Source organism: Lygodium microphyllum, chromosome 25 (genome assembly GCF_053477565.2).
Source record: "Lygodium microphyllum isolate KBCC chromosome 25, Lygodium_microphyllum_v1.1.10, whole genome shotgun sequence".
Classification (NCBI taxonomy): Eukaryota; Viridiplantae; Streptophyta; class Polypodiopsida; order Schizaeales; family Lygodiaceae; genus Lygodium; species Lygodium microphyllum.
In genome coordinates, this window is record NC_141159.1 from 121,062,426 (window position 1) to 121,079,688 (window position 17,263).

At 41.5% G+C, this 17,263-nt stretch overlaps 1 protein-coding gene across 1 annotated transcript in view; it reads left to right on the forward strand.

Moving 5' to 3' along the window:
* The window catches only part of EMB2763 (ribonuclease II family protein), a 148,799-nt gene that overhangs the window by 107,760 nt on the left and 23,776 nt on the right, over positions 1 to 17,263 (forward strand). The window lies entirely within an intron of this gene.

Consider the following 17,263-nt stretch of genomic DNA (forward strand, 5'->3'; position numbering starts at 1 on the left):
CAAGAGAGTTTCAAATTGAGTTCTTGATAAAGATAAGTTACCACAGCCAAGAAATAAGAGAAAAAGCTCCTTTGAATTCAACTCAAAGCATCTAAACATTGCCTTGCCATAGGGGCACATAATACTTGCATATTTTGATAAGATATCTTCTGTAGAGTAAGAAATGAATTAAAAGAACACTGTTGTAGCTAATTCTTTGAATATGGCCGAAGATATCAGCCCCAAATCAGCCCAAATATCTTCCGGAATTCACCTCTGATGATAGCATAAACTTCCCCTAACATGGTATCAGAGCGTTTGGTGTCGAAAGTCCACCACGGGGGTAAGAGACAGTAAGGTGAAGGTAGATTCAGGGAGAGGAGTAGACGGAAAAGAAGGGGTTCAAAGAAATTGAAGACGTAGAAGAATACTCCCAAAAAGAATTAGAAAATGTAGAAGAATACTAACAGAGATGAAGCATGTCAGTTTCTTTCAGCATTATGAGAATATATAACTCTAATAAGCAAAAACGTGTATAAAATAATACCTTCCTCTATGCTGCTCAAATCGCCAGTCTGATGCCTCCATTGGCTCCGAAAGGAGAGTAAAATTCCAGGACACCTGATCAGAGTTCTGCCAGATCACTCCATCTCATCTTCCACTTCGGAGTGCTATTCACTACCTGAAAATAGCGGTCACACGTCGGGTAATTTCGCCAATCTCTCTTTTTACATAAAATCCTCTCAAACTGGTTGAAAGCTACATGCTTTCTTTTACATGTCATCCTAATCTAGAAGTTGTCTACAGTTTTATGGATTTTTACAAGAGATAATATCTGAAATATAAAAAATAGGCTAAAGTCTAATACTTTTGAACCATGGACACTAACACTAATGTCTAAAATGGCATTGGCTCTCTAAATCAATAAGAACGCCATACTCTACATTTTTTTTACATGGCGTGCGTGTAGCGACGGGACAACATAAAGAGTAGACTCTGATGAGCTGTTAATGAACCCTTGGCTGAGTAAAAAGGCATCAATCTTTTGCGTACCAAGCTCTAGGAGCTTGTTTCAAGCCATATAAAGCCTTTTTCAGCTTGCAAACCAAGTGTTCGGATCCCTCAACTGAAAAACCAATGGGCTATTGTACATATACTTCTTCATGAAGTTCCCCATGTAAAAATGTAGTCTTTATATCTAACTGATGCTCAATCCATCCATAATGGGCAGCCAAAGCAACTATAGACCTGATGATAGTTATGCGGGAGGTAGGAGCAAATGTCTGCTCATAGTCAATGCCTTTCTTCTGTTCATAGCCCTTGGCTACAAGCTTGGCTTTATATTTGTCAATGGTTCCATTTGCATTCCTTTTCAGCTTGTAGACCCATTTTGTTTCAATGGCTTTCTTCCCAGTAGGCAAAGACACTAAATCCCATGTTTGATTCTTAATGATGGAATTAAACTCGTCTTGCATTGCTGCCATCCAATGCACACTATGTTGTGCATCCTCAAAACATTCAGGCTCCTCATCATCAATTGTATTTGCTGCCATAACAAACTCCATGGTATGTGTAGTATCATGCGTACGCACTTGCCTTCTAGTACGACCAGCCATGGGAGCATCCAATGATTATCTTTCATAGTCTGTAAATACCATCTAGGCATTTGTCTTGCCTCTTCACTGTGCACAAGCTCTTGCTGAATTTCAGATTTAGCACTTTGCTGAATATTTAGATCAACCATTGGCTGATTTTCTGCATTTTCCAATGGAGCAGCTGGCTGAATATTAAGTTCACTCGTTGAAACTCCAACTAAATCACCAAATGAAATGGGTAGCAACCCTTCAAATACATCACTCGCAACTTGATATGTGTGAAAAGTAACAAGGGATAATTTTGATTTTTCATTGAAAAGTACATCCCTACTAACAAATAACTTTTTAAAGACAGGATTATGTAGTCAGTATCCTTTGCTCTCATTGCTGTATCCTACAAAAATGCATTTGATAGGCTTGTTATCTAACTTTTTTCTAAGTACCTTGGGAATGTGTGTGTATGCAAGACACCCAAAAGTATGAAAGTGCCCAATAGAAGGTTTTTGGCTGTTCCAAGCCTCAAAAGTTGTGATATTCTTTAATGCTGTGGTGGGGCATTTGTTCAAAATATGGCAAGCACACATAATGGCTTCCATCCAAAAACTGTGGCAAGCTCTTTGCTTCAGTGAACTGATGAATACTACCCTTTTGCTTCAAAAAAGAATTCAGCAAAGAGGACATATATTTAAGTGTTTCAAAATATGAGTAAATATTCATCTTTCTATTTAAGGGTGGCTAATGGCTAATACACTCTATAATTAAGCTTGGCTCGTCATTGATGAGATGCCCAAGAGAAATTAAAAGTTTAGTTAGGCAGTTAGATCGATTAGAAAGCTCAGATGACTAAGAATTTTACACTCAAATAGTTACATTGACTAGAAGCCTATATTATGAGCGGTTTCAAAAAGTGAAACTAGATGCTTATGATCAAAGAAACAAACCATGAACTGGTGAACCTATATAATGAAGCTCTTCAAAAGCTAAATTTGACAACTTCTAAAATTTAGAAGGTTACTATTATTAGAAGTTGCTCAAATGGAAATTCTGCTCGCGTCAAAGGCTCTAGAATTTCACAAAGAACAATTTTGTCTTCAACAACTATCTCAGATTCTTAATGGTTAGAGAAATTTTTAGAGTAGAAGGTTTAGAAGCTTCTTTCTTTAGAAAAGTGACATGTGGCATCTAGAAGAGCACATGTGTCATTTTGAAGAGACAAGTGTCACTACACTTGTCATTTTCAACAAAGACTTGTCATTTGTAGCCTCTACTTTTCACTTTTGAGTACCCAAGTCCTACGTCTATATATTAGAGGTCTCTCTCTTCATTTGAAACAAGCTCTCATGTTGAAATTTGAGCCGTATGCTTTGCACTCTCCTATCTATCTCTCATCCAAGAAACACTTTCTACTTAGCTTGATCTAATTCAAGCACCAAAGAAGAAAATTAACTTCTTGTCCAGAGTTTGCAGAAACTGGAGTTTCAAAACTCTAATTTGTAAAATTGCAGCAAATTAGCCCTTTTGTATATGGTTTAGGCACTTGGTACGCGTTGTCAAAAGATGACGTATCAACAAGACAATAGGGTTTGTAGGGAGGAACACAGCGTAAACTCCGCAAACATGGAGAAGAAAAGAGAAGAGAGAAGAAACTCTGATGAATGGAATGATGAAGTTCCGAATCATGGAGTGAATGTGATACAAGGGACCAAGGGTGCCGTAGCACAAGGAAGATGATGAAGACAGTCACGAACCACGAACCGCAATGTTCTCCTGAAGGGGTGTGAGGATAGTGGAGAGGCTGGAGAGAAGAGGTGACAGACTGAATGAATCAGCCTGAGGAATGAATGAGAGAGTGGCCTATAAATAGGCACAGTCAGTCTAGGATAGCACTCCTTTTTGGGGCTACAAACCCTAAATACAAACCCTGAATGTAAAACACAAAAACGCAAAAAACACAAAATGTAGGTGAAGGGTTTCTCAACAGAAGCATAAAGAGAAACCGTACGACAAAGCCATAGTTGTCAGGTACGAAAAGTACAGTACGATAAAATATGGTACTAAATGGTAATTTAAGATTTTATAAGGTACGGTACGATATTAGTACGAAAAAAAAATTAACTTCATTATTTTGAACTATAGATGATAGAATAGATGTTTAAAGTCTAAATAGCAATGCTATTGGAGTATATAAGATGAATACTTGAGGGTAACACGCCAAAATCTATATGGCATATGTTGCATGCGCAATATGCGCTACAACTTAAGAGTACATACATAGAAGTGGATACATCATACATGAATGATCATACAAATAAGAGGCATGTATGCTTGAGAGAGAGAAGGTTGAGAGAGAGAGAGAGAGAGAGAGAGAGAGAGAGAGAGATGAAATGACATGAGATGCTTTATTAACGTCTACAAGAGGCCAAAATGACCTGTGAGACTAACAATTACCAAACAAACCACCAAAGGTTTTGGTAAAAGATTTATGAATTTTGTTATGGTTTTGTTTGGCATTGCTAAGGCTAAAGTAGCTACCGATGGTACATTCACTAATTCGTGTACTCTCAGAAGGTACATTAGGCCAAGCTATCCTCTGGCCTAGTTTTATTAGCAATGTGTACTAATGCTTTGGGTTGGGTGGTGCAAAATGAGCTGTGAACAAAGGTAAAATCAATAGGATTAAGCTACTTGATGATTCTCAAATGGTGCTGAATTTATTTATTGATGACACTAACATATTGTGAAAAATGATGGGACATCAATTAGAAATGTATGGAACTGCTTGAATACCTTATGTATGGCCTTGGGCTCTAGGATAAATAATAACAAAACATGTATGAGGAGTCTATTCAAGCTTTCACCCCCTTTCTTGGTTGATCGATCAAGGCTATAAAATCACCACCACAACAACAACAACAACAACAACAACAGTCAACAATCCAAACCACCACCACCACCAACAACCACGCCAAAAAAAAAGAAAAAAAGAAAAAAAAAGTGCTTGTTTTTTGGTACGAATTTGTACGGTACGGTACGGTACGAACGGTATAGTACGAACCAGTTCGCACTACGTACGAGGGTAACTATGGACAAAGCACAGACTAATAAAAGAACAAAGTTAGGGTTAGGATAACTCAGAGACAATGAACACAGTTAATAAATGAAATGATATGACTACTAATAATACGATACTCATGCAGCAAACACACTATGTAGTGAATGAATATTGAACCTTGAACTCTTGTATCTCAAGGATCAGGGCAGGGGTAATGAGTTGGAGAGTGTGTCGTACTCCGAACGGATCTCGAATCGGAGCAAGGCAGCCTCCGGATGTCAAACACCAGCAAACGCAGCAGTGAGAAGCTGAATCTGATGCAGACAGTAGTGAGGAGAGAGAAAGACTAAAAATGCAGGCAGCAGGTGAGAGAAAGACTAAAAACGTAGGCAGGACAGCCTGTAGGAGAGAGAAAAACTGCAACAATTGCATCAGGAGAGAGAAAACTGTCAAGGCGGCAGCTGGGGTCTGCAAATGCAGTAGTTTGCTGACGTGGCGGGCTGTACGACAGCAGTGCAGATGCTCAGCAGTTAGTCGCCAGGCAGAAACAATAGCAATTAGCGTGTGGAGGGCTGAAAACAGGCGCCAGATTGTAGGGAACAGTGATGGACAGCAAGGGCAGATGTCCTCCGCGAACGGGGTGTCGGCAACAAGCTAATAACACCTGAAACCTGCAAAAACGAGATTTTGATGCAGCAGAAAAAGAAGAGAAGTGGATGCCCAACCCACCACCGGTCTTTGCCTTCACTAGAGTGGAGGATCTTTGCCGCTATTTGAGCAGATTCAGTTCTGATACCATGTCAAAAGATGACATACCAGCAAGATAGTAGGGTTTGCGGGGAGGAACATAGAGTGAACTCGGCAAACATGGAGAAGAGAAGAGAAGAGAGAAGAAACTTTGATGAATGGAATGATGAAGTTCCGAGTCATGGAGTGAATGTGATACAAGGGACCAAGGGTGCCGTAGCATAAGGAAGATGATGAAGACAGCCACAAACCACGAACCACAATGTTCTCCTGGAGGGGTGTGAGGGTAGTGGAGAGGGTGGAGAGAAGAGGTGACGGACTGAATGAATCAGCTATGAGGAATGAATGAGAGAGTGGCCTATAAATAGGCACAGTTAGTCTAGGATGGCGCCCCTTTTTGGGGCTGCAAACTCTAAACGCAAAACGTAGAAATGCAAAAACGCAAACTGCAGGTGAAGGGTTTCTTAAAAACGTGGTTTTGTTTAAATGAATTTGTGAGAAGACGGAGGGGCCGGTTCCTCTCTCAAAGTGGTGTCGACTCCTCTCTCTCTCTCTCTCTCTCCCTTAATTATCATGGTGATAATTGATCAAGTTGGTTAAGTTCAAAAGTATTGTCATTCTCATGTTATTCCTTGCATTCACAATTGGGTAGCTAATGTGCATCCTTTATCCAATGACCTGGTTGCTTTGGGATGGGACGCCTTGGCGTAAACATTGTTGGCCTTCCATTTTAGGCTCAATTTTGGGCTTGAGAGGGGGTGCTGAGCTAAAATACACTTTATAGTTGATTAGCATTTTTAAATAGACCCAAAATACACTTAATTAATGAAAAACTTAAATTTGGTGTGTGGTTCAAGAGAGTTTCAGTGGTCCCCCAAGACCCTAATTTTTTAGGGCATCCTTCAACATCTATAAATAGATAGGTTGCCTACCATTTAGCCTCATTCTTTTGTACAGGTTTCTCACTCTACCGTGTAGATTTCAGCCATCAACCACCTACCATCTGCTATCCAGCTATCACCGATTGTATCCCATCATTATCTAGCCCTAGGTGGCTTGTTCTCAGCATTGCCTTGTTGTTTGAAGGTCTCCATTTGCTGCTTCATTATAACACCTGATTAGCTTGCATTTTCAATATCCATTGCCAAGCGATAGGCTTGTAGAGTTGAAGCGGAAACAGAGAGTGAGACAGAGAGCAAGCATGTTAATTGAGGTGCTCAATAGTATTGAATTGAATAGTGCTGAACAGTGAGATAGAGTGAGAGTGAGTCGACGGATAGGTGTGTACCAGTGTGGTACACACAAATAATAAAAAAATGTATTTGTACTTAGGGTACGGTACACTTACACCCACTAGGGTGAGTTCATGTTTGTGAAGTAATATATACACAGGAGATACACGGGAGAGCGTGAAGGGCCTTTACACCCAACAACCTCCCACTTAAAAGTCCGAAGCGAACCTTTAACCAACTCCCACAAGTCTAATGCAATGCTCATGTTGAGTTTTTGCAAGACTTTTAGTGAGAACATCTAAAGGGTTATCGTGTGATTTGATCTTAGTCAGAGTGACTAGACCATCATCTAGAACTTGTCTGATAAAATGATATCGAACATCAATATGTTTGGTACGTGCATGGAACATGGCATTCTTAGCCAGGCATACAACGCTCTGGCTATCGCATCTAAGTACATGTGTTTTGGTGGGCAGCCCAAAATGCTTGACCAAACGACCAAGCCAAACTGGTTCTTTTGAAGCTTAAGTGGCTGAAATATATTCAGCCTTAGTGGTAGAGAGTGCTACTATTTTTCGCAGTCTAGAGCACCAAGAAACTGCCCCACCAGTCAAGGTAAAGATGTACCTGCTAGTAGTCTAGCGAGTATCCAAGTCACTTGCCATATCTGCATCACAATACCCCTGCAGATCTAACGTACCCTTGCCATAGGAAATACATTTTCTTTGTGTGCCCTTAAGGTACTGTAAGATACATTTTGCTGCTTCCCAATGTGCTTTGCTAGGATTTGATATGAACCTGCTTACAACTCCCACTGCATAAGCAATGTCAGGTCTAATGGCAACCATAGCATACATGAGTGATCCACAAGCTGAAGCATAAGGAACACCCTTCATAGAACTGGTTGCCTTATCATTTTTTGGGCAATCTGCTTTGCTAAGCTTAAGATAAAGTGCTAGGATGAGAATTCAACACTGAATAAGGCATTAAAAAACATGGATTTGTAAAAAAGGATTCATGAAGGGAAAAGAAGAGTTTAATGCCTTTAATGAGGGTTCTCAATTAGCTCATAAAAGGGGTAACACTTTAGAAGAGCAAGGGTGGTTCTTTTATGGACTGATCTATAGTAAATCACTACAAAAATATTGGGTATATAGGCTGAATACTACAATCCATAGCTTTGGCAATCAGAGCTCTCTTGATCCATGTGCCTTCCCTTGCTTGTCATTATCTTGCGTAAGAGCTGTTGCTCTCTATCTCGTGTTACACGCATACCCAAAATATGTTGAGCTGCACCCAAATCCTTCATGGAAAAGGCTGAATTCAGCTGTCTTTTCAATGCATTAATCTGGCTTTTATGCTTACCAACAATAAGCATATCATCCACATAAAGCACAAGTATAATAAGGCTTCCATCATCAGACTTCTTAATATATAAGCAGTGATCTACACTACTCCTTTTAAATCCATGTGAGAGTATGAAGGCATCAATTTTTTTTTACCATTGTCTAGGAGCATGTTTCAAACCATACAAACTTCTTTTTAAGCTTACATACCAAATGCTCCTTTCCTTGTACAACAAAGCCTTCGGGCTGTTTCATGTACAACTCTTCTTCCAGATCACCATGCAGAAATGCTGTTCTAACATCCATCTGATCAAGTTCAAGATCCATAGATGCTACAATGGGAAATAACACTCGAAGAGTGGTCATTTTGACAATAGGAGAAAACACTTCGTGAAAATCAATGCCCTCCTTTTGTGTATAGCCCTTAGCCACAAGTCTGGCTTTGTATTTGGGTTTGCCATCCACACATTTGATTTTATAGACCCATTTGTTAGGAATGGCTTTCCTATCCTTGGGCAATGTAACCAAATCCCAAGTATCATTCTGATACAATATCATTTTGATACAATGACTTCATTTATTTCTGCATAGCTAGCTCCCACTTTTTCTTTAATTCAAATGGTAAGGTCTCTGTATACGTAAGAGGCTCACCTTCATCTGTGAGCAAAATGCAGTCCAAAGAAGGATTAAATCTTTGTATAGGTCTTCTTACACGTGTAGACCTTACCCAATGATTTGTGTTATCAGGTAATGGATCCACATCCAAGGGAATGTCAATGACCTCATTGTTTGGCTGTTGAACTGCATGTTCAAGTTGTTGTAATACAATTTCAGGCTGTTGTAATTCATTTTCAGCATGCTGATTTTAGTGCTCAAGCTGATGTTCAGCGTCCCCTTGCTACCCATTTTCATCTGGCTCAATAATGATACGTTGATTGTCATAATCAGCATCAAAAGGAGCTGAATTTTCAGTGGCTGATGGTTACTCAAGGTATTGATCATGCTGAAATTTAACTTTCTTTTTGTTTGAGTCATTAGATGTGACATTTTTCAGCAGCTTTGACTCATTAAATACCACATCCCGGTTGCATAGCACCTTTTTCATACTTGGAACCCAAACTCCATAGCCCATTTCACCTTCATCTCCATAACCCATGAAGATGCCTCTATGAGATTTCATGTCATGTTTGGTTTTGCTATCAACAGGTATATGTACATAGCATTCGCAACCAAAAACCCTTAAGTGGTCATATGAGCAGGTTTGCCAGACCAAACCTCTTCGGGGATGCCACTTTTAAGTGCATGATGTGGAGATCGGTTGCAAATATGCACCGCGGTTTTAAGTGCCTCTCCCCAAAACAATTGCAAGAGATTAGCTGTGGACAGCATGCACCAAATTTTCTCACATAACGTGCTATTGATTCACTCAGCCACACCATTAGATGATGGATTATAAGGAGTTGTAAGCTCTCGTTTAATCCCATTGACATCACAAAACTTATTGAATTCTTTAGATACATACTCTCCCCTATTATCTATTCTTATGCATTTTAACTTTAATCCCTTTTGAGTATTAACCAATACATAAAACCTTTTAAAAGCATCCAATGCCTCACTTTTCTGCTTAAGCAAGTATACCCATCGCTTCCTAGAATAGTCATCAATAAAAGACACAAAATAACGGAAACCACTATGAGTTTTTATTGGTATGGTGCATACATGTGAATGGACTTAATCCAAGATACATACCTTCCTAGAGGCTCCATGAGAGTATGGACTCTTTACATGTTTACCAAGAACACAATCATCACAAAAGTCAAGCTTTGAGTTTTTCACATAAACTCTTCCAAGTGAAGAAAGTGCATGCAAACCCTTTTGGCTCATGTGTCCAAGACGCTTGTGCCATAACTCCATGTGTGACTGTACTTCAGTAACTGCAACAAACTTTCTAGGAAGCGCCTTGCAATAGAGATAATATAGAGTCCCCTTTTTACCACCTCTAGTGAGTAGCATAGATCCTTTTTGTATTTTTCACATACCACCACCAAAAGTAGTGAAGTAACCTTTGCTGTCTAGTTGCCCAACAGAAAGCAAGCTTTTCTTGATGCTAGGTACATACCTAACATCATGAAGAATCAATTCTTGACCATTTTCTAGAGCCAGGTGTATGGTGCCCATTCCTTCAATATCACATGCATGATTATTGCCAAGGTAGACTTTTCCAAGATTACCTTTTGCATAAGGAGAAAAGCACTCCAGAGATGGAGTTACATGAAATGAAGCACTGATGTCAACAATCCACGATTGTGACAAACCATCATGAGTTGACAACAAAGCATCTATCACATTTGTTTTAGTGATATATATGTCCTCCACTGTCATAGCAAGCGGATCTGAAAACACAACCAGAAAATTAGCATCTTTATCCTCTTCTGTTTTCTCAATAAGAATACTAGATACCACATTTGCTTTTTTTGTCTCTTTAGGGGTAGAGCCGCCATCTTTGTCATTCTTTTTGCCTTTCGCATTAGCCTGCTTCTTGCGTTCTTGTTCCCTTTTAAAGTACCCGTAATCGGGCTTTTTATGCCCTTTGCAACCACATTGATAATAAGTTACATCTTGTTGTTTTTCCTTGCTTTTGTTGCGATTTTTGTTTTTATTTGCAGCATCAGATCTTTTTTCAATTCTTTCTCTTACATTGTAGGTTGATTCATTGTTTTCCCCACTTGCCTTGCGTCTAATCTCTTCATTGAGAATAGAACCATGCACACCATCAAATGTCAAGTTGGGGTTATTGCTCAATGACACAAACAATGCTTCCCATGAATCGGGCAAGGTCATGAGCAAGAAGATAGCCCTCAATTTAGGATCAAAAGTTGGGAAATGTGCATCTTGTAACTGACTCAAAATACCAGTGAAAGCATTCAAATGCTCTGAGGCAGGCTTGGACTCATCAAGCTTCAAGTTGACCAACTTCCGCATGAGATGTACCTAATTGACAGGCGTTGTATTCTCATAAGTAGCCTTGAGTTTCTCCCAAACTACATAGGCAGTATCAAGCCCCTTTGTATCAACCAGGATATCATTTGTGATGGCCATTTTAATATAAGTAATGGCCATTTGATTCATTTTAGCCCAATCGTCATTTGACAAAGTAACATGCTTATGTTCTGCTAAATCATCATCACAATCCTTTAGAAAGAGTATACCCTGCATACGATCTTTCCAAAGATCAAGACCATTGCCATCAAATTTATGAATCTCAAAGAGATTCTTTGTATCAGATGTAGATGCACTGCCAGCCATCTTTAGCAATATACAACTGGAGTAAAGGGCTGAATGCTTTCAGCCAATAGCAAGGTTGCTGAATTGTAAGAGCAAGTACACACTCTTGTACTTCCAATATGTCCAAGAAGCAGATGTTTAGCTGCAATTTCAGTCTCAAGTACTGATTACAGCATATACATGAATCAAATCTGATACATTTGCATTAAAGACAGCTCCCACTTCAGTAATGCATCACCAAAATTCCCAAATGCAATGACCCAAATGCTATATTTACCATTGTTTCATTGCATAGTGAGTATTCAACAATACATGTGCCAAGAGAAACTGCCCTTTTCAACATTTGAAGCATCCAAAGCTCAAAAGACTCCCACTCAGCAGTGACTTTGCTGCAAATTTCACTGTCTAGTCTCAAATCGACTCAAAATACATCACCAATGTGAAAAGTCCCAAAATTTTTGTAGTGAATTTGCTCCAATTGCATCAATACATCTTCTCGAGCATCAAGTACGGGCTAATATTGCAGAAATTTCACGAATTCTGCAAAAGCCCCAAATTTCGAGGTCCAAAGAGTGCACAATTTCAAAGAAATTGGCTCAAACAAGGAAAAAATTTCACTTCCATTTGAAAATCCCCAAAATTTCAGAGACCCGTGTACTCAATATCTTCAATTTGTGGATTAGTAATCATTGAAACTTGTGTCCGATTCCAAATTTGGGAAAAACCCAGAATTTTAATGAGCAAATTTGCACAGATTCGTGTTTTGTGCTTGCTCGCGCGAACACTGGGAGAGAAGAAAATAAAATGAAGTGAAATTTTTTAAATTTTTAAAGGAAATGGGCCGTTGACCTGCCCGTTTGACGGACATCAGTCCATGCAACCCTTGCGCCATCATTCCGTGTAGCATGCAGTCCGTCGTGTCGCGTGACCCCAGTCGGCCTCGTCACGCTCGATTGCCACTTGCCCTTGTCGGCATGTCGGCCCATTATGCCTACACGTGTGACACCTGGGTGCTCGTGAGCTCCATTGGACCTTGTCAACAGCTCGCTAATTGGTCTTATCGTGCTGTTCGTCTGGCCTACTCCCCGCAGCCTGCCAGTCTATTACGTTTGCAACAGGCGTTATCAACGCTATCGTTGTCGCACTCTGGTAAACAATATTGTTGCCTTTGGATGACTTTGCTTCCTGGCGTGACGACTTTGCTGCTTGGCGTGATGACTGTTTTTGATCACAGCTAGTGCCTGTGCACTGACTTTGACTGTTAACTATAGCTCGTGACTACTATCTATCACTGTCGTTGTTGCGGCTGCTTGCATGAACCATGCTTTGATACTAGTTTGTAGAGTTGAATCGGAAGTACACACACACAGAGAGAGAGAGAGAGAGAGAGAGAGAGAGAGAGAGAGAGAGAGAGAGAGAGAGAGAGAGAGAGAGAGAGAGAGAGAGAGAGAGAAAGAGAGAGAGAAGAAAGAAAGAAAGTTATATTAACGTCTACAACAGGCCAAGTTGGCCTATGAGACCAAAATGTTGCATACAAAATGTCTAGGAGATTTCAAAAGTCCCAGTGAAGCTAATGTTTATACTATGTTGAACTAAATTGAGTAGGTACAAAATGATATCTAGACTAGATATAATCTAGAGGTACTCCCAGTGCGGTGTGGAACTGCTCCTGGAGTGTTCATCCTAGGATGTCCCACATGGGTTGGTCTAACATGGAGAGACTAAAGTGGCGGGGCAGGGCCCTCCGATGGCGGCGTAGTATCCCTTGTATCTTCGACATGTGTCTTCTGCGGGGACGGGGGCCGGCGGGGTGTGGGCGCCGGGCTTTGCCTCTCGCTGTGGCTATTTCTAAGGTGGTCCCCCGGGGTCGGGAGGCCGGTTGGGCTGGTGGGGGCTCGGTGATGGGGAGGGTAGCTGGTATTTGGTAGAATTCGTTGAGTGTGCGTTGGTTGGTGGCTCCTTGTCTTTGCTCCGTGGTTCATAGGAGGTGGTCTCTGTGGTATCGTATTTCTAGTAGAAAGAGCCCCAGGCATCTCTGGTCTTTGAATTCCATCACCTTGGAGAGTGGTCTGAATCCTTCGCTGAATAGGCAGTGGAAGCGTCTCTGGATTTCGTAGTACACTGGGCATCTACAGATATAGTGTTTCTCTGTCTCTGGCTCGAGATGGCAGAGCTGACAGATTCGGTTTTCTGGGGGGAGGGGGTCGGCCCCGTATCTGCCCGTTTCGACCCGTAGTTGGAGAGAGAGAGAGAGAGAGAGAGAGAGAGAGAGAGAGAGAGAGAGGAATGCTCGGTGTGGGTTGAAGTGGAAAATTGTCCAGCTGTCTATTGGCCATTGTTTAAGGATGCCATGGCCGTTGTGGGCACTGTTTTGGTTCCCCCGAGCCTAAGGGCCACGAATCGTAGCCGTTTGTGATGTTCTGCTACTAGTCCATCTTCATCCTGTGCCCTCCCACTTTGTAATCTACAAATTGCATCCCTAGCCATTTTCCATGTGAAGAATGACCACTATGTTGGCTTACAAGCTTGTGGGGGCTGCATAGGTGGCTATCTTGGCAGGTCATAGAGCTGTCTCCCATAGTCAAGCCAAGCATTTGGTGATGTAATCTGTATGGGGGGTTGTCTTTCATGAAATATGTTCCATGCACTTTTGCTATCCCACCCTAAAAATAGGTGATATATCTCTGCTTCTGCTTTTACTAAGTAGTCTCGTTTCTTCTTCTGCACAAGGTGTTTGAAGAACGCCTTTGCTTGGCGATGTGTCTAAGTGCCTAGCTCCACTTCCCTCTGTAAGCGAGCTCGAGTAACTCTACAGTCATCATCATACCAGCTATTTTGGGGAGCAATAGATCGTGTCGGTCTACATCGGGGCAAGGTGTGTGGGTATGCATACATGGCTGATCCATGTATGGCCTCTGCTAAATCCCTTGTACATTCTTCCAACGATCTACTGAAGTCCAATGTATGTAAACTGGTCTGCAGAGAACCACTGTAGATGTGTGAGGTATCTTCTATAAAGTAGTATTTGGGATGTTTAGGGAGGCATGGTGTTTCATGTTTTATATGTACACAAGAGAGCACGAGTGTCAAAATAGCATGATCTGTTGCTATGCCAATTGGTCTCTTAGATATCTTAAAGTTTTGGATGTTTGGTATCAATGCTGGTGAGCCTATCAAGTAGTCCACAGTACTTGCCCCTCCTTTGTGATTCCAACATGTCAAATTGTGAGATCCTGGCCATTGTGGCAAACCATTAAAGATGGCTAGTCTATGTGCACTTTCCAAAGTCAATAGGTGTGTCCCATAGGTACTCACTTCTTTATCGTGGGCTCTCCTGCGTAGGCCTATTTCATCTATGTCGATCTCTTTGAGCACGGCATTATCATGCATATAAAAGTCACTCTATCTATCTCCAGTGCGTGCATTGAAATCTCCTACTAATAATATGTCCCCAATGCTAGCATATCTCATGATATCCTCAAAGTATATCAAAGGGAGATCCATCTCATGTGGCATAGGTAGAATTTGCAGGAGGAAAGTAGCATATTGAGATGAATATATTCTGTGGTCTTCCTGCATGTATCCTAATCCATAAATATCGTGCATCATCATCTCTTTTCATTACTTGCACTATTCCTTTGAGGTCTTCCCGGTATAGTATGGCCACACCTCCAGAGCCCCTAGTACTTCCGGGTTTTCTAGGTGCTGGACGAAATGCACTTTCCCACCTGTATCCCCGCACGTCGGGTAGTTGGCTACCTTTGCATTGGTGTGTTTCTGTGTACATTGCTATATCTATGTTTTGGAAGCTATCTTCAAAGTAACCAACATCCAAGCGTAGGGCTCCATTACAATTCCATATTGACATCCGAAGTGTCTCATAGGCCTCGTACCATCATGAAGTCCTTTTGTCAGTGATGATGACTAGTCCATCCCTATAAACAGCCCACTTTTCCTCTTTGCAAGCCTCCAATACCTTGGGCATGTGTTTTGTGCGATGCGCTATTTGTGTTGGGGTAAGGTTCTCATCCAAATAAATCTTCTCACCCTTGAGGGCTCTCCTCTTGGAGAGGAAGGCCTTTTTTTTCTCTATGTCTCCAAAGCGAAGAATTAGAGCCTTGGACTTAGAGTCCTCTTTCGCCACTCTCCAGGCATTGACGATAGGTACGTTTGAAGCCCCAATTTTGTCAGTAAGTGTCTTAGCATCTTCCTGTGGGCTGCTCTTCTCCTCCCATCCTACTACCTGTACATGTAAAACCCTAGCCCGTCTCCTAGCCTCTTCTTCCAAGGTAGCATTCATTACTTTAGTTTTGTTCACTGATGTTCCCTTATTCTTTTTTACTACCTCAATCCATGGGCTGGCTTCTTCTATCTGCTTCTGTGTTGTCTTTGTCACTTCTGCCCACGAGTGAACCTCCCTTTCACATGCCTTCAAAGCCTCTTTTTCTTTTTGTAATTCTTCTTGCACATTCATTTCTTTTTTCTTAAATGTACTCAATTCTCCCCTCAGTTCTAAGATTTCAGATTTGTAGGCATCTACAACTTTCAACATCTCAGTTTTCAGCGTGTGCATTTCAAACTGCATTTGTGCCTGTAAGTCATTCTTAATCTTTATCTGCATGTCTTGCATTTTTGCCCCTTGATTTACCATTAGTTCGGCTTTGACCTGCTCTCGTATTTCTTTCTCCAATTCTTGTCTCATAATTCATAGTTTAGAGCGAAATGAGATGAAATTCTTCGTATTTCTTTTTATTCATGGTGCCTAAGGTCTTTCCATGCCTGTCAGATGTTGGGGAGACGGTCCAATCACGGACCCTACGGCCATACGTCTTGTACCGTGTGTTCTTAGAAGGGGTGTTGAACATTGCTTCCATGGACGGTTGTGTTAGTTCTTGATTAGATTCATCTCCCAGATATTCATTTTCCACGGTTTGATGCTTGCATTTGTCTACATTATCCATCTCTCACACACTGTGAGCAAAGCCACTCAACTTGTACTTTGTATTGTCAAATCAGAGTAATTTCTGTGATTCCTGCGAATTTCCAGGGTTTCCCTAACCCCTCACTAAATTTTTGTAAGCCTTGTAATCTTTTACGAGCCCAAATGCCTTCACACTATTTACAATCACGGCAGAAATACAGATTGTAGCCCTAGTCAGTGCATTGGTGCATACTCCAGGACATGATCAAAATCAAAGTCAATGCATCATTGTCTAGTCCACAAGTCAATGCATCAGTACATTCACCCAGGTCTGCATTCATGTCATTCTGAGTACATTCGTATCATATCAATCTAATTACGTCTGTAGTCTTAGTACTGGTATCTAGGCCTGTGTCAGTACCTTGCTGTGTCAGTACATTACTGCATACACTACGCCTGCATCAATGCATTGAGTACATCTCTGCAACACTATAGTGCTAACGACACGTTTGCCTCATGCCAGGTACATTCGGGCGTACAACAAGTCTGCCTCATGCCAGAGAGGTCTGACGTCACGCCAGGTACGTCACGTCAGGTCCTCACGACACGTCTGTCAATAGTCAATACAAGCGTCCCTGTCACGCCAGACACGTACAAGCGTCTCCAACCCGCCAGACATGTCCCCGACACGCCAGATACGCCAGACACATCAGACACGTATGCTAGCGTCACGCCTGTCTCGTCTGCATCCGTCCCGTCACGCCATTCTCACCAGCATCCGTCACGCCAGCGTCACACCCGTCTCGTCAGCATCCGTTACGCCAGTCTCGTCAGTATCCGCTATGCTAGCGTCACGCCCGTCTCGTTAGCACCCGTCACGCCCGTCTCGTTAGCCTTCGTCAGCACCTGTCACGCCCGTCTCATCATGTCCGTCTCGCCAGAGAGAGAGGAGAGAGAGAGAGATAAGAACAAAGCGAGAGAGAGACGAGAGAGAAAGAGGTAAGAACACACACACACAGAGAGAGAGAGAGAGAGAGAGAGAGAGAGAGAGAGAGAGAGAGAGAGAGAGAGAGAGAGAGAGAGAGAGGCACATTAATCGAGGTGTT